The following is a 27,101-nucleotide window of genomic DNA, read 5'->3' on the forward strand; positions in this document are numbered from 1 at the left end:
AAAGCTTTCCCAGTCACATGTAGAGAGAATAGAGTTGGTTGGTTTGCATAACTGATCCCTTCTTAGCATGAAATTATTCAGTGCGTTATCTGTGAAAGCTGAATTCCCATAATTAGAGAAAACTATTATAGTGAGGATAGTCACAATCCATGTTATCTTTTAGGACTAACTCTTCCTAAGTGTATTTCAACTCTTTTTACTACACAATCCAAGGATGTATTTCCTTTTTATTTCACTACTACACAATCCAAGGATGTATTTCCTTTTTATTTCACAGGACAATTAAAATCTTTAAATGGCAATTATTCTTTATTGGGTAACACTGTATTTTACTCTTCAGATATTCTGAACTTCTGAAAGATTAAATGCCAGTCATTCTCAAACATGATAGAAACACAAGAGTTATGAAATGCTTAAGACTATATTACACAACCAGTCTCTAGATAATTTTAATAGTGGGGTGGCAGTGCTCCGTTTGAAAACCAGTGGTAGGACAATCCCTAGTTGTCTCAATTTCTGTAGTTTTATTAATTGTTTTTCGTAAAATATTTCTTTGTTATCCAGGCACATTAACAGGAAACCTAATCCTCGATGCTGTTGATAAAAAGAAAAATTTTCTCTCTTGGATAAACTGAATGGAGGGAGGGGGAAATAACACTCAAGTTTTCCCACTGCATCAGGAAACTATCCAGCAGTTTAATTCCTAAAACTTGTCAGTTGAAACAATTCTTTTCAAAATAGTCTTATGTATTTTATGCAAACACAAATTCTAAGGAGGCATCTAATGAATTGGTGACTTAGGAGAATTCACTTTTCATTTATATACTTAGGAGAAAACATCAATTCAAAGTCTCTTATGAAACTTTAATAGGGAAAATTGTGAAAAAAACCTGTCACGTCAAACGTGACAAAGATCATACAGTGCAAAATGAGAAAATCCTAGTTATAAACTTATGGTTAGATAACTATTCATTTAGGAATACCTACCATGTTAGTGCAATTGAAGATCACTTGCTTTTATAGATGGATAATGAATTATGTTGCCTGATTAATTATAGATGAAACAGGCTTTCAGAAAGGTTGTAGAAGTCACTATTGAGTAGGTTTGCAAATATGGATACATACTACTTTCCCATATAAGAAAGCTTTCACTTAGGAAAGTAACAAAAAAAAACCCAGGCCAGTTAGGAAACATGACACTCAGCAATCCAGATAAAGTTACATCATTACTTATTGACAGTGACAAATGCACAACATTAAGGGTAAAATATTACATATTTAAACAAAATGAGTAATTGCTGTACACGTCTATTTAACAGACATTCAAGAACAAGGTGAACAATAGGTCTCTTTCTTCTAGCTAAGAAGTCTATTAGCCTAATTTACAATTACCCACACACTAGAAACAAAGCTGTCAGGGCATAAAAATGTCACTGGTGACAGTTTACATTACACCAGTACTCATATCACAATGGAACTGTTAGCATCAAATTACAATCAACTCCAAGAAACACAGAAGTGCTATAGTTCTAATAATGTAAATCAATCTTCCAGCAATTCCAATTTTTTCCAGATGTTTTAAAAACAGTATGAAAGGTCAAAAAAGTCACACAATAATAACGTATTTTGTTTTTAAAAAGGAGTCTGAGAAAATTTAAACATTCTCTTGATTTTTAGTGCTAGAGTAAACATACAGGGCACATTTATAGAGCAGCCTTGCGCGGGAAATTACTTACAAAAGTAACTTTATAATTGAAATTTCCTAGGAGGTATTTTGAGAAATAATTTTATTGGCTTAACCTGCAAAATCTGTTGTAATTTTACCTTTATAGAAATGCCTAAATCTATCCAAATTAAATATCTATTTAGATAAATGTAGTGTGATCACATTTTCCTGCTCCTCACCTTTCATCATTTGCTTGTTATGATCACCTTTCCTTCTTGGAAGTAGTGGTGCTTTCCAACGGCCTGTGGTGAGACAAGGTTTTTCCTTTTATACGATACTACTGTAAAATAATATTATCAGGTATGCTTATACTTCACATTATATTTTCAACAAAAAAAATCATGGCCTGCTCCCACTCCTATCAAAACTATAATGGCATCATATACAGGATCTCCTTGCAAAGTCCAAATTACACAATAGCGAAACCAAGCACACAATGAACAATATATTCCATTACCACTTTGAGAAGATGGCTGTGTAGTTTCTGCCATACCTACCCTACAAAGAGACATTGACAGAGCAAAGATTAGTTTCAAAACTACGAATACTTACTGAAAGTTTGCTAATATACCTTTTAAGTTCCATTTTAAGAATTCCTGAATGGTAAGATGAAAGTCAACTGCCAGAGTCAATTTTTTAGTGAAAAATTGCCACTAAAACCTATTATTCCAAGTTATTTAAGCAACTTTTCTGTGTTTTAGCTACTGAAATAGTACAGCTAGCAACCACTATAGCTAGTAAATAAGTCAGTTAAGACATTTTGAACCAGATAAGTCATTGTTAAAGAGATACTCCTATGTCAGAGAATAAGAATAATCAAAGAAAAGGTCTACTATGCGAAAGAACTGGGTTTGTGGCATGGAGGTGTTACAGTTACTGTGTTTTATACTCTTTAGAGATATATAATCAAAGTTACAGAAGAGAGGTAAAACTTTAAATATTTTGAGAACAATTAATCACAGTAAAGAGTGAAGGGACTTGCTATACAGGGTATGGAAAAAAAAGTAAAGATGAAAGTGCCAGGTTTTATGAATTACCAGCAGTGGAAAGAAACTGTCATTGCAATTGTACCCACTTTAAACCACAAAAAATAAACACACACCCCACACCATTTCTTCTCCCCCAATTTACATTCTCTTTGTACCTTTTGGGGGGGGCTTTTTAACTTAGCTGAAGAAAGTGTTCTTTTTCATCATTCTGAAAGCAAATAAATGGTTAAAATAGTTGTTGTAATCTTTGCTAGCAATGAATGCAGTCTCAGCTCTGTGGCGATCTGTCACTCTCAGGACCATAACCCTTAATAGCTTCACTGATCCTGAAAAACTTATCATTTTGGGAAGTCATTAGCATAAAGAGATATTTATAAAACACCTGCTACCAACTTCGCAATTAACATCCAATTGTTGACTCAGCACTGCAGGAAGCAATACTATCTCAGCAAGTATCTTTGCAGTGACCCAACCCAAACCATTGCAAAGTTTGAGTGCCCTTTAATATGGACTTTGCTTTGGAAGTCACAAAGACTGCTGTAAATAGATACAGGTATTGCTTAAAAAGAGGAACAGTCTTCTAGGTACTACACAAGGATGAACTCTGTGACAAATCCAGCCTGGTGAGGTACATAATAGAGTTATCATAACAGCATCCAGCACTAAAGCACCTCTGACCAACTCAATGTACACAAATAATATTCAGGATTGCTGTGACATTGCCTCACTTGGATGTAGACAATAACACAGAAAAGAATGTCAAGAAGTATCCTGTCCTATTTACCTCTCTCCCATACTCCTCAGCAACAGATGCTTTGTGAGATCTACCAAGAGAGGGAAAAACTACTCTTAACCCTGCACCTGTGTACATCCTCAATTTATACTGTGCCTGCAGCTGTAGCCAGAGAGTGTCTATGGTAGATTTTCTTCCCCAGCATGCAGCAATAGGGACAGTGGTTAATGCTATCTCAGAGTGTCACAAATTCTGGGAAAAAAAAGTATTCACTTGGACATTCAGCAGTTCCAGGTTTACTAGGAATGCAGCTGCAACACTTCTCTGACAGTCCCTCTGGAAGCCTGGTCCGTTTTGACAGGACAAAGTGAAGTGTTTTATCCCTCAGAAAGAGATAGCTATCCTTAAACTTATTAAGCATATTACCTGTAATTATATTTAGAAAGAGTGAATCGGTATTTCTTTCCTGTGAAGAGGTACTTGTGCTTAGAACACTTCGTGTTTGTTTTCTGATCATTACCAAAATCAGCTTGAGAAAGCACAGTATGAACATATCTGCAGCCAAAGCATGTGACCCAGAGAGCACCAGAACATAACTTCAGGAGCAAGTGTAACAATAAAGACAATTAGGAAACTTGGTTTTTAAAATAGAAAACCGCAATAAAAACAAATGGATTGAAAGTCTAATGGTGGGATAAGAATTAAGTATTACAGCCCTGGGCATAAAGATCAGGACAGTAACAGCCCACTAAGCTTCTTTATCTAGAAACAATCATGGGAAAAGTGTATCTAAAATGGGATAGTTACAAAAGTCAGGCTATTCACAAGCCCTCTGTAGCACTACCTTTTTCTTTCAGGCTGTTCTGAGCTAACTGCCATTGACAAACTACACACAGCTATTTTCCCTTCAGCTATTCCCATCTATTTTCTTTATGTTCCTGGTACATACCTCCATAAATAATTTGCAATTATCACCTGCTTGATGCTGCCTACAAAACACTGCTACTTCATGCCTGCCCAAAGTTAAGCAGCACCTGTTTGCCACAGCATCTGCTTTGCCTTGGCTTGCAGCAGCAGGCCCCAGCTCCCAGCAACCAGGTAAAGCACTGGCTGTGGGCGCCAAGGAAAGGTGCTGACCTTTTGGACACACAGCACATTCGAGGAACCAAAAGCAGAACTGACTACCAAAATACTGCTCTGTTTCCCTCGGTCAAACTCAGAAGTATGGAAGTTGGGGAACCAACTCCTTTTGCCATTTAATTATGCGGGATTTAATTGCATGCCATCCTCACCAATTTACCAGTATTTTTAATCCAGTGTTTTATTACATAATTTTTCCACAGTGAAATGTACATTAAAAAAATATTTTAAAAAAAATCAGATGTTAATAAATTTAGAGGCAGGGAGTGCTTTTTGGTGTTGGTTTGGTGGTTTTAGTTTTGGTGGGGTTTTTTTTCCCTGCTTTTTGTTTTGTTTTGAAACGACTTTTTGCTTACTGCTTTTCCAACCTTGGGAACAGACTTCAGCACTAACTGCTGAGTCAGCTGCCCAGAGGCTTGCATGCCACTGGAATACAATTCATTTCATTTAAGACAGGTTCTTTCTCTCTTACTCAAGACAATCACTTAAAGATGGGCAGGTGCTTGATAATTAGAACCGAAGGGCTTGCATTTACTGTGGTTGCATGATTGTATAGTCAAAGGGGAAAAGATGTGCACTGTTCTTTTATTGAAGATGTAAGAGCTCACATCTCTGCTGGTTTGGTCAGCTAACTCAAAGAAGCTGTCCTTAACTTGGTCCACAGTTCCCCTCTGACAGGCAGAAGACAGAGGCATTTCGTACACTTGTGTCAAAATAGTAGTACAGACTTTGGAACTGAGCTCCGAACTGTCACTAAGCAAAGGCTAGGAATTAATTTATATGTTTTATTTGCCATCTTTTAACCAACTTCAGATGAACAAGACGAATTAACATGTATTTTGGCAGTCTGGAGATCTGGTAACCTTCACAAAATTAAAGAATGAAGTGGCAGAACAACTCTGTCAAATGAGGGGAATACAGAGTTATTTCTAACACTCATTTCAACAGGCAGTTCCTGCTATATTTAAGGCTGAAGAAATATTTCCAGTCTAATTTAATTGCTTTCTGTTTATCATCTCATTAAGTAGTCTCACCTTTTGTACCAAAATCATCTTAGCTTTGTTTTTCAATTGAAGACATTTTTCTGGAGGTTTTGGACAAATTAGTCTACTCACTTGGAATTCAGAAACATGGAAAGATGTTTCCTTGTGTATGTAATTTAAAAAGCATTTCATTTTAAGATTATTTTAAATAACACTTTCAAAATAATACATTTATTATTTTAAAACATAATGCAATTGTCATCACTCTAGACAGGTAGAATTCTACATCACTGAGCAGGCTTGATGAGAAGTGACTGTTCACTGGTTTACTCTGTGATGCTCTACTGCAATCACTCTATTTCCCCTACACTTCTGATAATGGTCTCAATCAGGTAAATAAAATAATTGCATAGTTTTTATTATCTTCAAGAGATTTTGCGTGAGGTCTAAAAAAATGTACATATGAAAATATATGTATTGTTTTCCCATGTAATTAAAAGTTAAATTACTTCTACAGATACCAACAATGACTTCACTGAGGTCTTGGGAAAAGGAAACAAAGAAAAGGTATTCCTTCTCATCTCTTCAAGGGGTACCAAGTTTCACTGAAAGAACTTATTTCAAAATGTTCTCACTGAATATGAAAGCATCCAGAAATGAGGACACAACCAGAGTTAAGTTGATATACAGCCACAGCCAGACTATTTGCAATCATGTTTGACAAAACAGCCCAAGTAGTTGAACTTACTGCTTTTTCCATTCGATTTCTTCTGAAAACATCAATAAAATCTAACAGGCATTCTAATATATCAAAAGTGCATGAAAGTCACCAGCACGGTAAATACAGTGAAACATTTGTTCTCGAGACATTACCAATCTTGTGGTCCGGAACAACAGCAGAAGTTTGTACGCATGTAATGCTCGAGGACACCTAACATAAAATTACAGCACTGTTAGCTTTCACTATTTGCCTCATCCTATGAATTGCACCTGCAGAAAGCTGTGCTGCTGGCTGACAATAAAGTTTCTAGCACGCAGCTGCTGAGAGAAATATTAAAACATGTAACTCAGACTTCTAATATAAAAAGCCTGAAGGCAATAAGAATATACTGAACTATCATGACCACAAAAGCTGTGCAAGCACTCAAGTTTCAGAAAAATATGCCACATGTTACAGAATTAGTAACATTAGTACAGAATGAGAAATAGCAGCTAATATAAGATGCACTGCTATAGAAATGACGATTTTTATAAAAAAATATTACAATTCACACACACACAGGGGCAGGAGCAAGACCAGACCTCTACTTTGCTGTTTTAGTCCCCTTGTGCTCCACAATTAAGCCTTAACAGCATGCAGTATTTTTAGTAGTTTTGAATGGACTGCTGTTGCTATTTTTACAAGTGCCACCATTAGCCTGCTAAAAGTGTTGGTATGGAAAATGCATTTTTACTTCTACTACTTAGGGTTGCCTCTTTAAATTACTTGAGGAATACAAAGCCATTAACATTAGAGACAAACTTCTACTGGTGTTTTGGGATTTCTTTCATTACATTTGAGCACTTATGGATATAAAGCTAAATACAAACAAAAGGAACGTAATAGCTACCAACGTTGAACTCCTTCTGGGAGGACAGGGGCAACACAGAAGTGAATATTAGATCTGGGAAAAATTTATTCTTTGCCTAAAGAACATATCACACTTTGAGATATCTGCAAGGAAGCCATAATTCCAACAAAAATTGATTAGTTAAATATTAACACAAAACATTACCAGCTCAGAAGCAAAAGACAACAGAATATCAAAGATGCTGCATTTGGGATTGTTTGTTGGTTGTTTTTTTAACACTGTTTTTAGAATGTTTACCATGACACTTTTACCTTGTACTGAAAAGCTGAACAGCCCTTTCTGCCCTACAATCTGTTCAACTGTTTCAGTCTACTGGCATACGTTCCCCACTCCACCCGCCCCACCCTGGGGTACCTCTCCATCCCTCTGCTTTATTTCCAGCGTTTGATGCTACTTATCATGTAGAGGTAGTCCCCTCCTAATAAGACTTGTAACTCTGCACATTCCTTTTGATTATTATTTGTCTTTTCCTTATTACTCTTCTTCCACATCTACTTAAGATTCCCAGACTTTCTGATGAGGCAGGCCTTTATGCTGCTGTCACAGTGACAAGCAAAGGATCCTCCTTGATCTCTAAGCACTGACAAAAATGAAAATAACTCAGCCCGTAAGCCCTTACTTTGTTGCTTCATCTAGCCACTCTACTTAAGGATGTTATTTACAGCCTGCAATAATTATTTTCTCCCTTTCATGCACACTGACAGTGTTTGTAACTTTCCACGACCTAGTCTGAATTCAAAATTTCACAAGGAATCCCTGCTTGTATTTCTGCCGATAGCACTTGAAGACATTGAAGCTTTTTACTGTCAAAATGCATGCAATAGGTTAGTTACTGGATTCCACACATTAAATAGTTTAAATAGTGTAGTTTAAATATGTACTTTTCAAAAGAACAATCAATAACACAATTCCAAAAGTAGAAATCTGTTCCTGCTGAGACACTACCCAGAATTTGAAGTTGATCACATCAGTAGCAACTTTACTAGAGACAATATTTTTTTTGTCAGGAAGTCACAAGTCAGTGATAGTTTCATAACTACTGTACAGAAATACCTAAGAACACATACTTTCAGGAAAACTATTTAAACACTTTATGCTTGAGTGGCATGAGAATATTGTTTACTGTTCTGAAATATAGCCTGTGCTCTGATACATCAAAGATCTTCAAGCTCAGTCTTCACTTCTGAAGAACACCTCATATTAGGAAAAAGCAATACAGAAGCAGTAGACTACTGCTGAGTTTTCTAAGATCATTTTCTTCAAGTAAAGGATGTCAGGAATCCTCCAAAGGAAAGATGAGGTTTCAAGCTTGAATGATACATCTAACAGATTGACTTTAGTTAAAAAAAAAAAAAAAACAACAAACCCAAACAACAAAACCACAAACACATTAGTCAAACTATTAGCAAAGAAAAACAAACCTTCAGGGTTTGTTTTGGTTTGTTTAAAAGCTGTTCTATTATCAAGTTTTTCTACTCCACAGACAGCACATGCCTGCAGTGTTATGTAAGGGAAACTGTTCTGCAAAAAGGGACCAGGTTGTCATCAGTGCAATTGGCACTGAAGTTTGACAGACTGAATTCCTTCCTTGAAGTTATATTAATCATGCGTACTATATCACACAATTGGGTTTTTCAGGACTTCGAGTGTGTTCACAGCACTACATACGCTTTGCTGACTTTCTAACACTTAGCTTATTGGCAAGAACGTTCAATGAAGTCTTGAATTACTAGCAAATGCTCCTGAAAAGAAAATTTGTAATTTGCACCTGCACCAAAATCCTGATAGTAGGAGTTAAGTTCATCCCAGGAAGTAATGTAAGCATACAGGCCTGCCACCAGAACCTCTTAATCAAAAAAAGCTATGGTTAACTAGGGACAAGAGTAACAAACTATGACCTAGAAAGGCAGAAGCAAAGACTGTTTAACATGTAACAATTGTTAATGTTTTCACCGACAGTTTACAACTTCAAAAGCAAGCTAGCCAAAAGTTATCCAACACATTTAGAACTTGTTTCAATCATTTATCCAGCTGTGACCAAGCTTAAGACTTTAAGACTTTGTTGATTAACAATGATACATTCAATATATGCCATGGTTGTCATCTTCCAAGTTTTCTTACTGCTAAGAAAGCAACTGTTAAGTATGCTAAATCTGAATAAAAAGCTTATATTATAGGTGTGCAATAATTACAGAAACGGAACTCCTAAACCACTATTATTATTCCCAAACTGACATACATCACAGTATTTTATGAAAAGCTCTCTCCAACAGAACAGCAGCAACTATAAATATTTTTGCTTATAAAGAGAACACAAGCTGGAAGGACATTTCTCATGGAATGGAAGCATTAATCCATTATTATAGTTTTATTATAGTTCTTATTTAAACATAGCTTGGATATATCAACATGAGCTCCAGATCCTTTCTTTCTGAAGGTTTTTGTACATAAAACTCCCCATTATCAGTTCCTTGGACACCACCGTCTCCTAGAATAACTTTAAAACAAGGTTCACTGCACCTTAACTAAAGATAGACGTGAAAGGTTATGGAAAAAAAAAAATAAGTTTCCAGAATCTACTGTAACACTCTCCCTCCAAGCCTAAATGAAGCATCACAGCTGTACAAGTAAAGCAACTTCTGCTGGACTGCACAAGATCCTGGAACAATCAATCAATGCACACAACAGAACAGACAGACTGTTCTTCATACCATCCTCATGGACATCTCTCTGAAAATGAAAGGTATAAACTCATTTACTTCTGCATAAATGGATCGAGTTAGCTGTACCTGTCAAAGGAAACAATAGGTTTCTCCCAGATTTTCCAGAGTTTATTAGCTCTAGGATTTTTTTTTTTTTTTTTTTTTGCACACTGTAGATGGATGATATTGTAATTAGTTATGACAGGCAGAGCAGAAAGGTCAGACAGACCGCTCAGGGGAAGGTAGACTTCTGGAGAAGGAGATAGAGATTAAAAAACAGGGGGGAGTAACAGCCCACCCAGTGAGATCTTCTAAAGCACCCAACTGATCTCGGAATGTGAATCCATTTTATTTCCTACTAAAATTGATGGAAATACCCTCTCTATTCCTTAACTTCTACAACAATAAAACTGGCTTTTACAAAGATAAGCTCAAAGAACTTTCATTGCTTTAAAAAAAAAAAAAGTCCATTTGAGATTATTTTCCTTCTTTAAAGTTCAAACCAGAAAACTGAAAAAGGTAGTCCAAACGGACACAGCATGGGAAAATTTTTCACTGAAACACATACATGTTCACAGAAGCTGATAAGATAGCAGTATGACCAAACACTTTGCTACTGCTTTGCTTTATGCTATTCCTCTGCTTTTTTCTGCATTTGAGAGTAGATGTGTTTTTACGTGGAAAAACCAACCCATCTATTTTTATATTCCTGTGCAATAAAAATCTGCAAAAACAATGCAAGAAAGGTAGAAAGTAAAAAGATGAATGTAATTAAAATGTAAGAAGAAAAAATTAATCATTTAAAATTAAAATAATTAACACTTTAATTAGAAGTGTTTTATAGTAAATTTTCTACTACTGTTTTACATAGGAGCCACTTAATCCAATCAATACATTTTTATGCCATTAAAACTAATTTTAGAACTCAGTAGATAGTCACAATATAGTTATAAAGTACGCATGCTTTATAACGGTATATGTATACTACTATTACTACATCCCACTGAACACAAAAGGCTAAGAAAGATACAAAGGAAACTTGCTCATATTCATTTGAATTCACCTCTCTCCTGGTCAAAGGCATTTCCTAGTCACTGCAGGCATGGCTGTCTGTAACGGGACTGGGCTGAGCAGTTCTAAACTGGTTCTGTGGCAGTTCCTATAAATAAAGGATTTCTGGAGGAGGAACAGGAACACAGATGTTCCATCTGATGTACAAGGTGATTTAGTAGTTAATGTAATATGTACTGTTTCTACATCAGTGACCAAGCATTTTCAAACTGGAACAAACTGGAACTACCAAGGCCTGGTAGGAATCACTGCATTTAATACAGAACTCCCACTTTTACTGTTGTATGGAAGCTGCCAACATAACAAAAGCTGTACTGAAAGATCTGGCATCATTGTTATTGTAGAAATTAGACATACTAAGACTAGAAAAGTCGTCTTAGTTTCTCCTACTGGAACTGTTGTACTTTGTATAACTAAAAAATCTCTGAAATAAGGAGGAAGTACCAGATGACCTTCTGTGCAACCATCTTCAAAGGCAGTCTGAGGTGGTGTTCCTGTTTGTGTACTTTTTTGTTACAAATTCTAAAGATTACCAGTCCAGTCTACCCAATTAGTGTCAAAAATTAATTAACTGAAGTCAGACACCTTTCAAAACAGTCACCCAGCTTAAAGCTTTCCGAGGTGGGTTATCTTCAGTTCTTCTCAGAACTGTGCTATTTGATACAAAATACATAAATATTCATTGAGCCAGAGAGACTAGGAGGTTTGTTTAGTATTGCTTGTTAAAATGCTTGTCCAGTCCCTTTCAATTCAAGTTTGATCAACGAACATCTAGTTTATTTCTGCTAATGAATAACTAAACAATTAATGCTCAAGTATATTAAAATGTGAAATAACAACCAGAGCAAGGGCAAAATACCCCAGGCAGACAGCAGTGCAAGGATGTTGTATATTCTGCTGATAGCAGGAGACTGAGGTTTTCAGCCATTAGGGCAAAGCAACAGAAATCTAATTAAGGTATCTGAAACACATTTGATGTAAATCTGTTTACCCAGAACTGTCTTTTGGGTAGTCTAATTAGTATTACTTTATATGCCTAGTTGTTATAGATGACTCTGCGAACTGATTCAGAGGACCTTACAGAGCCATTCCTTGAGTGGCATCTCATTCTGGAAAAAGCAGAGGTGAAATGCATCGGAGAGTATCAGCTCTAAACCATACATAAGTAATATTAAATCTTTAAATATTAATTCCTCTTCTGCTCTCAGATTCTTATTCTAAGACGGCTTCACTCCCATAACTTTAGATAAGCCAATTCACAATTTAGTTATATTTTTTTAAAGACCAGGACAAATGCAGTTTTACTTGGAAAGTAATGGCTGGGTCTCTAGAAATGGAGGTTTCCATTTTCTTCATGACCCTAATTCCACTAGGAATAGCTTAGTATTTCTTTATGGATCCTTGTAAAGGAGAAAAAGTAATAAAAACCTCTAAATACTGATTCATTTGTAGAAATAGTCTCCTATGGCTCTCATGGGATCACAAGGAGACAGTACAGCTTAAGTAAACAATCTCTATCAACACAGCTGAACCATTTGCTGCCCCTTCTCTTTACACCACAAATGTCTGCAGATTTATTCTGTTTGTGTCGAGTCGACACCAGATCTCGCTATCTATACTACTATTTCCAACCTTTTCTTCCCCCATTCCTTGCCTCCCAGTCTTGTCTTCCATGTATTTAGCTTCTTATAGTCTTCTGTTGCTATGACAGCATAAAAATGCCACCACTGCCATAAATTAACACCTGAAGATACCAAAACCAGTGTTTGTCAGTTCTTAATAACTGTGCCCTCTCAGTTACTATTCCTAAGGACGTTGCAAACACTATTGTGATCTTTTACTTTTGCTTCCTTTGCTGAAGCATATGCTTTTTAGTTGCAAGTAATCTGAACCTATAGATTAGTGCATTTGTATGACAACAACTGTCTCAGCTTTTAATAGGAACAGTAAGCTCTTCATCAGTACTTTAAGTAGCATGTGACTCAGTACCAGATTGTGCCCCACAAAAAGAAGTATTCCACTTCACGGACAAGTCAAGTGAGAGAGAAGTTAACACTGACCCAAACTAGCTTTCCACTCTACCTACTAAAAAATAATCTCTGTATTTAACACCAACATGACAATGTTTTTAAAAGTAAACTTCAAAGTTACCTATAAATAAGTGACACAGGTGAGTAAGCAAATCAAGACTTTTAAGAACAAAATTCATCACTATTGTAACTGTGACCAGGAAATTCACAAGCAGCAAGTTTTGTCCCTGAGAACTGAGAAGTTTAGAAGTGTACTTCATAATTCAGACTCTCTTGCTCAACAGGCTTCTTTCTCCCATTTGTTTGCTTACAGACTTGCCATCTCATATGGGCTTATTTATTAATAAGCTGCACCAAGTATCAACAACACAGCATGTTTCTTTTGCTTTGTTTGTAATCACCTTTCCCAATAAATTAACTAATAATGACACAAAACATCACCAAGTAAATAAGGACCTGAAAATAAATTGCACTATTCTAGCAATCTGAAAATTTAACAAGAGACTGAAAAGTAGTGGGTATGATGAAATTAATAAGACTGTCAGCAGGGTAGATCCTGTACTGCCTTTGAATATCTTCTTAAGGCTGAAGTCTCAGTGAATGCAAGTAAATGCGAAGTTGCAATGCCAGAAACAGTGAACAGTGTTATGTTCTTTACAGAAGACAGAAGTGTTCTTGCTATTATCTCTAAAATGCTGTAGCACCCACAGTTAATTATTTCATACAGGTACAAATCTGTTGGCCACTGGAAAGGAAAAAAAACAGATAATAGTGTTTGACTTCTACTATGTGGCTGTTTTTTCTGGTTGGGTACGTACACAAAAAATAGATCAGAATCACACCCATCACTCAGACTGCTTTACTGACCATATACAGCAACTTATGTTACTAAAAAGAACCTGAAATCTAGTGTTCATGAAGAAAATTACCAAAACTTTTATTAAATATTTTAGAAGATGAAACAGCCCTTGGAAATATTAATTTCATTTTTCATGTTTAAAGCTGCCTGAAGCTTGATTAACCAGGGCTAAATTGCTTCAAGAACTTACGCTATTTGGATTGGAAACTGTTGCACATCACTCTATAAAGTTATCAGCTACTAAAAGGTAGTTTCACAGTTTGGATGCAAGAAGCTTGTAAACCCACTTCAGAGGTTACTAACATCTTTGCCTTTACCTAGTCCTGTTCACTGACTTTTGAGTAATCGCAAGATTTCCAACAAAACTTGTCTTGATCCTGGGACCTCAACTTCTGCCAACAATCAGTCAATAGTTTTGCTTTAACTTCCCACTTAGAGACATTCATGCAAGTTATTCACGTGAAAATAAACAGGGCTACACCCATTCCCAAAGCATGAGCTATACATGAATAAACCCCAATGCAAGCCTGAGCAACAGATCTACACATATACAAACATGTAACATGTGGGAACTAGCTATAACCACATATTTTTACATTAAAAATACATAAATGCCTGTTAATTAGAGGCATACAACTTCAGCTTTAAATTAATCTTCTGTTTAATTTTGTCCAAGTCCCTGTCCTGCTGTCAGATAACAGTTCTATCACGTACTTCTATTACTTGGTGAAAACCAGGATTCAGGTGGGGTTGGGGGGGAACAGTAAGTAGATACAGACTCCCTAATGGCTCAGCTTCTCATTTTTTCCTTGCCTCAGACACATCGTTACAACTGTGCTGCATTATCAAAAAATTAAATCAAAAATTAAAACTTCAGGGAGCCTGAATGTCTGGTTCAAGTGATACAACACCTAGTCAATATCTATCTTTTCAATTTGCTAACAGAGCTTGCATTTTACCTCAGCATTTAACAGTTTGTGTCGAATTACACGCGATGCATAAAAGGCCAAAGCAACGAGGCTGCTTTGTAAAGCAGGCTTTGCATCTCTACACCCCTTGATCCATACAGATCAATTAGACCATCAATAAATCAAATGAATAATGCATTAATATCTCTTCATTAAAATACTTCTTGGTTTGGGAGGAAGGGAGAATATCAGATGGCATTAGAAAAGCTTATGGTACTACAAAAAGGTCAACACAGATGCAGATATAAGAAGGATACTTGATTGCCCAAAGTAAACTTAATCACAGTAACAGAAATATTAAGTTACATGCACGTTTCAGTTATACATTACTGTTTTTGTAAAGTACTAGAAGCCAAGGCAACACACCCAACTCATGATTCCTCCCCTTCCTGGAAGAGCAGCAGTTCCCCTGGTTGGTGGGAACGACTGCCTTGCCAGCTTCACACTTCAACACAAGGCAATAGGGCAGGGAAACACACAGCCTTCTCTGAGCTTCTCTCACACACATCCACACATCCACAGTGTGAAAATTCTTGATACATATGTAAAGTAAACATAAATTGAAAAGACTATGTGAGTAATGTAAAACTAAAATTACTAAGTAAGGAAATGGTAAGTAAATGATAGTCACAGGTTCTAATCAAGCTTTTCCACAAAAAGACCAATTTTCTAAGCCTCCTGTTTGCGTTATGTACATGGCAAAAATGAACTCAACAGAAGAGTCTTTTACACCAAAGCCAAGGGAAGGGTTTTTTTTTTTAAAAAGAAGGCTCTAACAGGCCACCTTCCTCTGTAACCATTTTAACTTCTACTTTCCATTAATTCATGCTTTCTGTGGTATGTGTAATTACCTAATATTCTATTTTAACATAAAAATCTACTCATTTAGTTACACTCCACAGTTCTGCTCACTAGCAACAAGCCTTGTGTGACCTATTAGCCACTGCCAGGAACTCAACTATCCCAGAACAATGATTTAATGGAACACGCACATACATAGATTATCCTGTTTCTGAACACTGTCAAACTGGTCAAGAGTTAATACTCAAAAACTATGGTCATACAGACTCTGGGGAACTACCTTTTCATATAGGCTTGGACAAGTCAGTTTTTGTTGTTGTATGTGACATGCAGCAAAATGATACATATCTATCTGACTGACACACTAGTATTTAGGGATGAAAACATGACAGAAGAGCAAGGTCTTCATATCCTTCTCACTTAGCTGTTTCCTGGCTATGATGATAAACTGTTATGGAAGTAGGAAGATGAGAAACAAAGGGGTAGAAAGAAGTGCTTCACTCAGCCTGATTTATAGATGTCAAATGATTCAAATCACACCGAATCACCCCAAACCATAAAAAAAAAGCCACACCAAACCCACAAAAAAACAAAACAAAACAAAAAAAACACCGACAAGAAAAAAAAAACAAACCCACCAAACATCAGTCCTGTTCCACAGAGTAGTTCTACAGGGGGTGAGGAGGAAGCAATCAAATTTTACAGTTCTCACTTTTGGTCATTACATAAGGGCAGAAGGTTTTTCTTTCACAAACTTAGAAGTTTTGTAAAGTACAAAGCAGTATTCCAACCAAAGTTTCTACATCAACATTTAAAAGAACACACTTTTACCTTCAAATGCCCTAAACACAAGTACACAAATATATTGTTTTCTATAGGTGTGATGACACATGACTTAAAAATGAGGTCTGGGAAGTGCAACAAAGTGACCTCATATATATTTAAATATACATTTTCAAACACAGAGCGTAGAAGTTCTAAGGCTGTGCCTAAGTACCAGATGAAAAAACACACGCTCTAATTCAGCTCATGCATGTAAGGGGGCATTTCCCACAGCTATGTGAAATTAAGAATATCACTTGGCATTTATAGAGCAACAGACCTCAATGGACTTTGCAATTTTTTGTTTGGTTGGTTTAAACAGGGAATGGCTCTGACCTTCTGCAGCAGACAGGCACTTTCTGACAGGATTTGCTTATTAGCTTTCTCATTTGGGAGTGCTAGGATTTTAAGCCTACAGCAAATAATGCTATTTCTCACAAGAATCACTTAAAAAGGTTGTTTCAAAAGTATGTTTTCTTCAAAACTTTTCCTCTGATGTCCACATAAACCTGTTTAACTTAAAGTTACTCATAAATGTGGAAGTGATGGCTATGAATTATTTCTTTTGAAAACTACCACACTTAGAGCCAATGCAGACATTCAAAACAAATATGAAGGTAATGGGCTCATGGACAAATGATGATTAAATTTTTGAGCTTTCAGCACAGCATCAATAAGAAGAAAAATCAAGACTAGAAGAGAAGATTAGGTATTAAAGGAAGATTATTTTTCCTTTATATTACTACAAGTAAAAAAAAAATCTGAACAGTTATTATCAAAACACAGTATTTTTTATTCATGTCAGATGTCCTGCCTAAACTTGGCTTAACCTAAATACTTTCAAAATTTCTTACTTCATTTCCACATTAGAGCAATTAGGAAGAATTCAACCTTTTAACAAAGTAACTTAAATAATAATTTTAAAAAATACTCTTTTGGACTTCACAGATTCTAGGGACTATTTAGCCTTTATGGCTCATTTCTTTCCACTCTTAATTTGTTGTTTATAGGAATATAAATAACAGCTTCTTCTCTGTTTCACCATTATTTTTTACATATGGTCTATGGGTACTCAAAGTAAAATTTTTCAGTTTCCTCTGAACTCTAATGGACACAAATTTGTCTACAACAAGATGTAATAAAAATCACATCACTACGCACTCACACAGTTTACACACTCAAATCAGCATTTATTAAACACTGAAAACATGGTACGTTAAATACATTACAATTCCATAGGATCTTTATCACAGGACCTTACTCAGTGTCCATTTGATTCTGCAGAAAGACTCCGCGTAGTTCAAAAGCACAAGATGAAACTCAGTCTTTTCATAATGCTGTATCACTTACGTTCCTTGAACTAACCACTTAGTTGGGAAATAATAGAATTACCATACAGAAGACAGCGTTTTCTGTAATTGTATATTGTGCAAGCACTTTGCATGTTGTCATGGTTTGACCCAGCAGGCAGCTACATACCACACAGCCGCTGGCTCACTCGCCCCCCGCCCCCCAGGGAATGGGGGAGAGGATCATAAAGGTAAACGTAAATGGACTCATGGGTTGCGACAAAAACAATTTAATAATTGAAATAAAATATGATAACAATAATAGAATATACAAACAACTGACACACAGTGCAACTGCTCACCACCCACTGACCCATGCCCAGCCTGTCCCTGGCTAGCAATCCCAGAGGAGAGAAACAAAAACCACAATCCTGGAAGAGAAAGAACACGACTTCCCGGCCAGCTCTCATCTATATACTGAGCATGACGTGGTATGATATGGAATATCCCAATAGCCAATATGGATCCATTGCTCTGGCTATGCTCCATCCCAGCTTCTTGTGCACTTGCACACTAGCAAAGCATGGGAAGTTGAAAAGTCCTTGATTTCTTATCAACAACTAAAAACATCAGTATATTCACAGAATCACAGAATGTTAGGGATTGGAAGGGACCTCGAAAGATCATCTAGTCCAATCCCCCTGCCGGGGCAGGATTGCCTAGACCATATCACACAGGAACGCGTCCAGGCGGGTTTTGAATGTCTCCAGAAAAGGAGACTCCACAACCTCTCTGGGCAGCCTGTTCCAGTGTTCGGTCACCCTCACCGTAAAGAAGTTTTTCCTCATATTTAAGTGAAACCTCCTGTGTTCCAGCTTGCACCCATTGCCCCTTGTCCTGTCAAGGGATGTCACTGAGAAGAGCCTGGCTCCATCCTCTTGACACTTGCCCTTTACATATTTATAAACATTAATGAGGTCACCCCTCAGTCTCCTCTTCTCCAAGCTAAAGAGACCCAGCTCCCTCAGCCTCTCCTCATAAGGGAGATGTTCCACTCCCTTAATCATCTTCGTGGCTCTGCGCTGGACTCTCTCTAGCAGTTCCCTGTCCTTCTTGAACTGAGGGGCCCAGAACTGGACAATATTATCAACATTCTTCTCATACCAAAATCCCATGCTAAATCCAAAACAACACTATTCTAGCTACTGAGAAATTCAGCCCTATCCCAGACAAAACCAGGACAATGTTTTCAGCACAGACTTTAGCTCTTCCATTCTGCTACCATATCTTTGTGGAAAAAGATCATTAAGCAACTGTACTCTGCTGCTTACTCTTCTCACTTCCAAGAATGCAGCACAATTTCTGGTGCCATCTGAGAACGGAAGACAATGCTTTCACTTAGTTTCCTCGAAGTACATCATGTCTACTCTGGATAAAAGCCTTATGACAACTTAGGCTACCTGGGTCACTTAAAAGGTTTTTAAAAACCCAGGCTGGCTAAATTACCAATAAGAATACAGGACTAATTCAGGTGTTGGTCTTTACTATTTAAAGACAACCCCCAAAAAAACCAATCATACAAGACCCTTCAGGTTTATTTTGCAGACTAACTCACCTGGCATCCACTGAATGCCACATTAGGGTATTTCACATGCATCACAAATGATAGTGGATCAAGGACTTTAGGGGTCTTTTTGTTGCTTCAATAGTATGGAAGATAAGCCTACTTGGGGAGTATGGTATGGCTAGAAATGTTTATCAGTGTATTTGTTATTGGTAAAACAGTATCATGGCTTATAAGTGTAAACATTAAACACACAGAACAGAGTGGTGTACATCTGACCCTATATTTGAAAAAAAAACAAACTCCTTCCTTATTCAAGTTCCCCAAACCATTTTTTCCCCTCTCCTAGTGTTAATGGTGCCATAAAATGGTTCACCTATGCCTTACTGTAGTGATGTGCTCTTTTTTTTTAAAAAAAATTTAAAATTGCCTGCCTTCTCTACAAAAGAGATTGTTCTTTACTTGTAATACTCAGCAATCCCTTAAGCTCAACATAATTTTTACATTAATACTTGATATAAACTCAGCAATTAATATATCACAATAAAAGAAATACCGATCCTGCATCTTTATCGTGGGTGGACTTCATTAGGAGTTTTTCTTTTTTGGTAACTACTTTTTGGAAGTTTAATTTCAACTGAATAAACCATAATATTCAAATGCATCTAAGAGCATCTTCTTAGCTGGCATTACATTAAAGGAATGGGAGACAGAATATGGTATTACAGGAAGCTAGATGTCAGCTAGCCTACAGAACAGCTTTAAAATACTATTTATGTTCAACATTCAAAAAAAAAACCCACTTTAGTTAACATTTCATTGTATTTTGGTTTTTTTTTTTGGAATTAAACCGTTTTGTTATAATGTGAAAAGAGCTTCCTCACAGACTTCCAGTGCAAAAGTCTTATCACTCTGGGTTTTCCAGAAAATACAAAAGCAAAATAGTATTTGTATAAAATACCAGTTACTAAAAGACAAACTAATTGATACACATTATTTGTGACTTAGAGACTCTGAGAATATATTTCTGGAAAGGTTGGACTGACATTAAAAAATGAGAAAAATTCATAGGCAAATGCTATTAGAAACCTGACCCAAAGCAGTAGAATTAGAATCCGTCTTAAAATTAAAAAAAAAAAAAAATTAATAAAAGCTACACCTAAAATACATTGATTTTTAAACAGATTTAATACAAAAATAGATTAAAACTTCAAGGCTTTTTCTGTCACAGGAAAGTTTTTACATCAGCCTGTAGATATGAACTGTTCAACTGTCATCAGCATCTCAAGGCTGCAAAATTAGCTGAAAAATTAATAAAAATCTGGCTGGTCAGGGCCATTAGGACTTACAGCATCCAGGGTTCTGACAGCAAGCAAAGGACTTACTCAAGAAAGTAAATGCTCTCCTAAGGGACCACAATTCTTGTGCTGGAGGGTCCAGACAAAAAAGAAAAAAAAAAAGGAATGTCTTGGCTCAGGATCAGAAGAAATCACATTAATTGGAAGACCTCAGTTCTTCAGAATCCTGATCAACTACACGAAGATTTAAGCACACAGAATCACAGCATTCTTGCTGGGGCTTGAATTACTATTCAAAGAAAGACTGCTTTGCTCTGAAGAAGAGAACAAAGTTTTCCCTAACATTCTCAAACATAGCTTGTGTTTTTACAAGTCAATGACCATCCATCCATCAAAATAATAAATATATCTATCAAGCCTCATGTTGAGGAAAAAAAAAAAACTTATTTTTTTAAAAAAATTGCTCCATCGTGGATATGGCTGATGTCCCCACTTCTGCATACACAAAGATGCTGCAGACCCAGTGTCAGGGATTTCTGTGGAATGTCCTGGGCAGACCCTTGCCTTTGCACAGTGTTCCTGGTGCTTCTTGCAGTCAGGCACTGGCATAATTTGTACCTGCAGAGTACAGGAAGGAGGGAGGAGTTCCTTTGAGTCATCATTGACTGTCTCCAAAGCCCCAGCAAAGCTGCCTGCAACGTGCCCGGATCCATGTCTGGATAAAGATGTTACCCTTTTCAAAAGGAAAGTCAGTGTCAATTACAGCCAAGCATACAATTTTTTTCCATAACAAATTAGCAAATACTGGTCATCTGGATTACAGAAGAATCAGACTAAGATCAAATGCACCAATATTTTTCAGCAGTGAATAGACCAAATAATCTTTCAATCCATGCAAAGTCTTTCTTGCTCTTCATCTTAAATCTGCATTTCTTTATGTGACTTGGCACTAAGCACAACAAAAATGCAGTTTTTGCAAGGCATAAGCAACTCAGGGGGAAGGGATGAACAAAGACGGATATCACATGTCTAACTGGAATTTGAGCTAGGAACAGTGTGGCAATATCCAGCCCAAAGTTTGGAAAGAGGCTTGTGGGGATATCAGCACTAGGACCAACGAAATTCCTTAACATAGTATTAAGACCAGAGGGTTAGATACCTTCTCGGAACAGTTCCAACTTCTCAAAAGAACCAAACTGCTACTTGCATGCTGCTGGTCTTGAAATAATGCTGGGACTTATTCTTTTTATTTTTTTCCCCCCTACAATTCATAGATTTTAAATGTAGGCTCACAGGTGAAATTTTTCTCGTACAACCAAACAGCTCATTCTCCTGATCTATATCAATGTTTCAAAGAATATTCTACCTTGGACAAAGTTCTTTTAAAACACAGTATAAATCCATAAATAAATGCTGACTATACAGGGCAAGGCGGTCTTTTCAGTTTTCCTTTGCATATCAAGACAAATCAGTTAAATTATACAAAATAGGTTTGGTTGTATTTAACACATACGCTGTACAAATTATTTTATTTCATAAACTAATCATGCCTATTAAAAAAAAAGCAACATTACACAGAATGGCAAGACAATTAACCCATTAAAAGTTTTATTTTCTCTTCCTCAGCTGTGAGGAACAGGTGAGTTATTTCTGACCACTTTTACACCACACTGCAGTCCTTGGAAGGCATGAGGCAAACACTGCAATTCAGTATTACTTCATTCCCTTTGTGTAACACAGACAGTAGGCTGGGGAGGGTAGGGGAGGAGAAAAAAAACCCCACAGCTAACAAAAGCTCAGTAGACAGCCCCTGGAATTGCCGTTCTAGCAGCTCTCACCCAGCCCCAGCATCAGATGACTCATTAATGTGGCAACCTGCCACTTCCCCCTTTCTTTCACTGGTCCTACACTGAATGAACTTCACCCTTAAGAATCTGTCCCTATGATTGCTCAAATCTAAGCAAGAATACGATGAGAATCCATTTGAACTGTTAGAAGCACATTCTGTTTATTTAAATGTATGTATAGAGGAGAAGTTTCAACTGTGTTGATGTGAGATGCCTTAGATAAAATACACAACAACATCACTAGGTACTGACTAACAAACAGGCCATAAACACCATTTAAGTGCCCCTTTTTCAAAGACTTGGCAAATGCAGCAGAAGCTGCCTGGAATCAGCTCAGTAGCATTAGTTTCAAGCTTCGTTTCTACACTTACTCGTTGCTACATGGTATCATGCCAAACTGGAGACAGCTATTTATTTTGTTTTTCTCTAATGGTAAGACTACTTGATCATTATATTTGGCAATAACTTACTCAGCAAGAACTGTCACTGTAATCAAGACAGTGACATTCACGGTGAGGTACTGCACAGAGGCTGACGCAATGAAACTAACAGCACCAGTTTCTGGTTGCAAGTGAGGGCTGAAAAGGCGTCTCAAGAAATTCAACACTGAGGTACAGTTTTTTGTCTGCTTCACCCACCCCTCACAACTCCTTAAGAGCACACCTGACTCGCATTAGAGTCTCCAGGGTTTATAAGCACCCATGCTGAGATTAGAATATGCCCCTAAATCCACAAATCCTCCAAGTAATGAATTGTAGTGTGAAAGGGGACAACAAAGGGAAAAGGTAGAAGCTAGCAGCCATTGGACAAAAGTTTGCCATAACAACCCCTGCTTAGCGAGTTCTCTGCCAAGCAATTTATATCCGCAAGAGGTACATTCCATTCCCTTAGCCTCCAGTGTCTTTTAAAGTTAAAACTTCTTTCTTGCTGCAGTTTATGGCACCTTTTTACTATGTGTTCTTAGGAAGCAAGGAAGGCTGACTAAACAGATTTCCTCCATGACCTTTACTACTGTTGGCTGAAAACAATTTAGTCCATTTTAAGTCATTTGAGAGCACTGTAAACATTATCCAAGGGGCTTAGGAATGACCGCCTAAACCATGACCTTTCAAGCTGACAGATGACAAAAAATACTCCACTTTAAACCATTTTAAAAGATATGATAAAGGTCTCTTATCCTGCTGAAACAGAAAGGAATTTTCCTTTTACCAATACAGAATAAAGATGCTTTTTGTTCCTTTTTTTTTTTTTTTGAGAAGGGCATGGAAAAATGAGAGAAGTAACATGAAGTACTTGGGTCCTTTCTCTCTTGATTAAAAGTCCAATCCATCCAATTAATATAAAACTAAGAACTGAAACAAAAGGGGTAAGCAAGCAACCGAGAAAGTAAGGGCTTACATAAATGAAAAACCTTGCACTGGAAATACTTTGGCTGGAAATGAAGAGAGAAAAAAAGAAGCTTCATCCAATCTACTATATTATAAAAGTCAGAAAAGAGTTTGTGATGCTGGCTCTGTCTCTCTTGTCCACCAATAGTACCCTTGGCTCTAATAACATCCTTGTTCCAAAAGCACTGCTGCTCACTCTCTCCCACTGATAAACAAAGCACATTCTTGGCACACTTTTGGGACAATGACTACATTTTAAACTACTGTGAAAATGTAATGAGTACACAATATCTGAAGCGTAGCACTTGGGCTTCACGAGTGCCTAAACATACTCTGTTCTAGAATTTCAACTACATAGATGCTCTGAATGCTCATAGATGCTCATAGATGCTTCTCTTGTCATGAAAAGATAAAAGCGAGGTATATAATATACCTCAAATCTTGTCTTTGGTGCACTAGAGGCACCTGGATCTTGCCCTAGTCTCAGTAGGATCACTGGGCTCGGACAGAGTCACTAAAGCACCTAGGATGATTCTTCCCCACTCAGACCCTTCCTACGCTCCGTAAGTTCCCTAGAGCTGACCTTCCCAGCTCCTGATCTCCCTAGAGCTGACCTTCCCAGCTACTACACTTTTGAAGCACAGCACCACCATGGGCTCTCTGTTGTCTCAGATTTGGCCAACTGGTACTTCAAATTGTTTTCAAAGGTATGTAAATGACTCATCAAGGAATCCTATTTACAATATCAGCCATGGTTTACTTTAAATCATAATTCAAGAAGGATGCAATACTGTCAAGTACTTGTTACTTCTGTGAACTAGCACTGCAGCACATACTTCAGATTTTTTCAAAATACTGTTAAATACTTGAATTTACTATTAAACATGACTGATACACTAAAATCCTTTGGGCTCAAAAAGGGAACTGAAGTGCCTAAGACAGATTTAACTAGTATCTAACTAGAACAGAGAACATAAACCAGCAATTACTATGCACAAGCTCTTCTCAAGTAAGATCTTGAGGGCAAAGCAAACCAATGGGTGGCAGAATCCAAATAAACAAAAGGAGATTATTTCTTCACAGGTAATTTTAAGCTATAGTATAGTAAGGAGGCCAGCGAGACAATCTTTAGAAGCAGACATGGCCTTATGTGTAATATCACAAACATAACAGGTCATTCATATGATGAATATTCTGCACATCTCTGTAGAGAAGCAAGGGAAAATAAAGTCAAGAAATCCCTCTGGAAAAGTCAAAGATATGAACATGATTCTTTTCAAATGCACGTTCATCGGATGGAATATACAACCCGTGCAACTAATACAGCTTCTCTATCTGCTGATTTCCTATAGGAAACCAGTCATGCTCCTGACAACTGGAGTTAGTGTTTGTCTTGGGCACACTTCACTAAATGTTTACCTTGTCAGTACAAAAATGAGGGTCAGTAAGTAGTAATGTCAAAACGAAAGTCCATCAAAGCTGTATCATCAAACACTTAAGTCCTCCTTCAAGTATGCTGGAAATCAGTCTGCAAAGCTAAGTGTTTTCTTTCTTGATTTAAATAATCAGAAATTTAATAGTACTTTTTTTTTTCTTTCATTTTTTTACATGTTACTGATTCACAAAGTCTACCTGATGACCTTTCACATCCAGCTGCTCTCCAGGCAAGATCTTTAAATTGACCAAATTTATGAAAATTAATTTGGAAAAAACTACATTTTGGCTACTTCAGAGCACAGGAACACACTGCTCATGAACCCAACTCTACACAGAATAGGGCTTGACTTAACAGTAGAATCAGAAAGTATCCAGAGAAAAAAAACATACAATCTACAACTTCATTTTATTATACATTCAACACACTTGAAATGCAGGTGTATGATGTTCTTAATACCTCACAAAAAAACCTCCAAAGGTCAGATTCAGTGCCTAGTCAAGCTAGTAGAAGTTCCAACAGGAATAGCAGTAGAAACGGATGCACAGCACTTCTAAAGCATGAACCGCATCCAACACACAAAAGAGGAGATAATAAGCGACACTTTTCTACTTGAGGACATGAAGAATAAGACAGTTAAAATACAGAAGTTGGAAATCACAGAAGTTTCACTTAAATGAAAAATATCTCAACTTGAGAGAAAAAGGGGCAGATGATACTGTGCTTTGAATCATCTTCTCATTGAATCAAGTGCAGTAATGACAAGGAGGTACAAGGGAATAAGTGCCCAAATATAGCATTCAAGCACTTCCAGGACAAACTGTCCCGAGAGATATCTGGAGGTTTTTTGCTCTCCCTTGTTTTGGCAATGCTAACGTACTCGTGTCACTGGACTGAATTCTCTTCATCTGTGCCCAGATAACGCAGTAATTTCCTCATAGCGTAACTGTACAGGCATTACACTAATCCCCTGCCAAATAGGGAGAGTAGAACCACCAGAGCTGGACCCGTTTCAACACACAGATCCCTGCTCAGTATTACTTTCCCCCGCACTGAAACACTAACTGTTTCTCATTCTCCGAAATTCAGAAATGGAAAACTCTGTCGTCTTAGGCAGCTGCAGTGACAGAAATCATAAAAGAACTCTTGAAGTGGGGAAAAAAAAGTCTCTAACTATTGCCTTTTGAATTTGACACATGTCAATGCTAGTGTAAGACATTACAAAGCAACTAAGCAAATCAGCTGAATCGTTCCTGGGAATTACACCCAAACCCCCACTCTTCGTGGTGCCATTATCACTAATAAATTAATACAACTAACTATGGCTTTCTAATTTGATATAATTTCTGTTATTCTTAATAGTTCTTTAGCTATTTTTTTTCAGTTCCTGACTAGTTCAAATTGCCATTCTCTAGTTTGTACACAGACTTTTGGATAAAACCATGCATTTAATGTTAATCTTCCTTTTTCTTCACAAGTGTATACTGCTTTCTTTCAAATGAAATAAATTAATACATAAACCAAGTAAAAGCTAAGTATGTTTACACCATCACTTCATTATATTACAATAACAGATGGGTATAATAGTTTTATCTAGAGTGGGAGAAAAGTTTATATTACTTGCCTCTGGTTCATATCAATCCACTAAGTGGATGATAGCCCAGAGAGACATCCTCTCATTAAAAATAAAAGTATTACAAAAAATCAAATTATTTATTGAATTACATGGCATAGCCATTTGATCTAGAAGGAATTAGTCTGCCAAAGTTTGACCTTCTTCTACTTTCTGACATGTAATATGTAACATTTTATTTAGCACTTGAGC

Source organism: Nyctibius grandis, chromosome 13, assembly GCF_013368605.1.
Source record: "Nyctibius grandis isolate bNycGra1 chromosome 13, bNycGra1.pri, whole genome shotgun sequence".
NCBI lineage: Eukaryota > Metazoa > Chordata > Aves > Nyctibiiformes > Nyctibiidae > Nyctibius > Nyctibius grandis.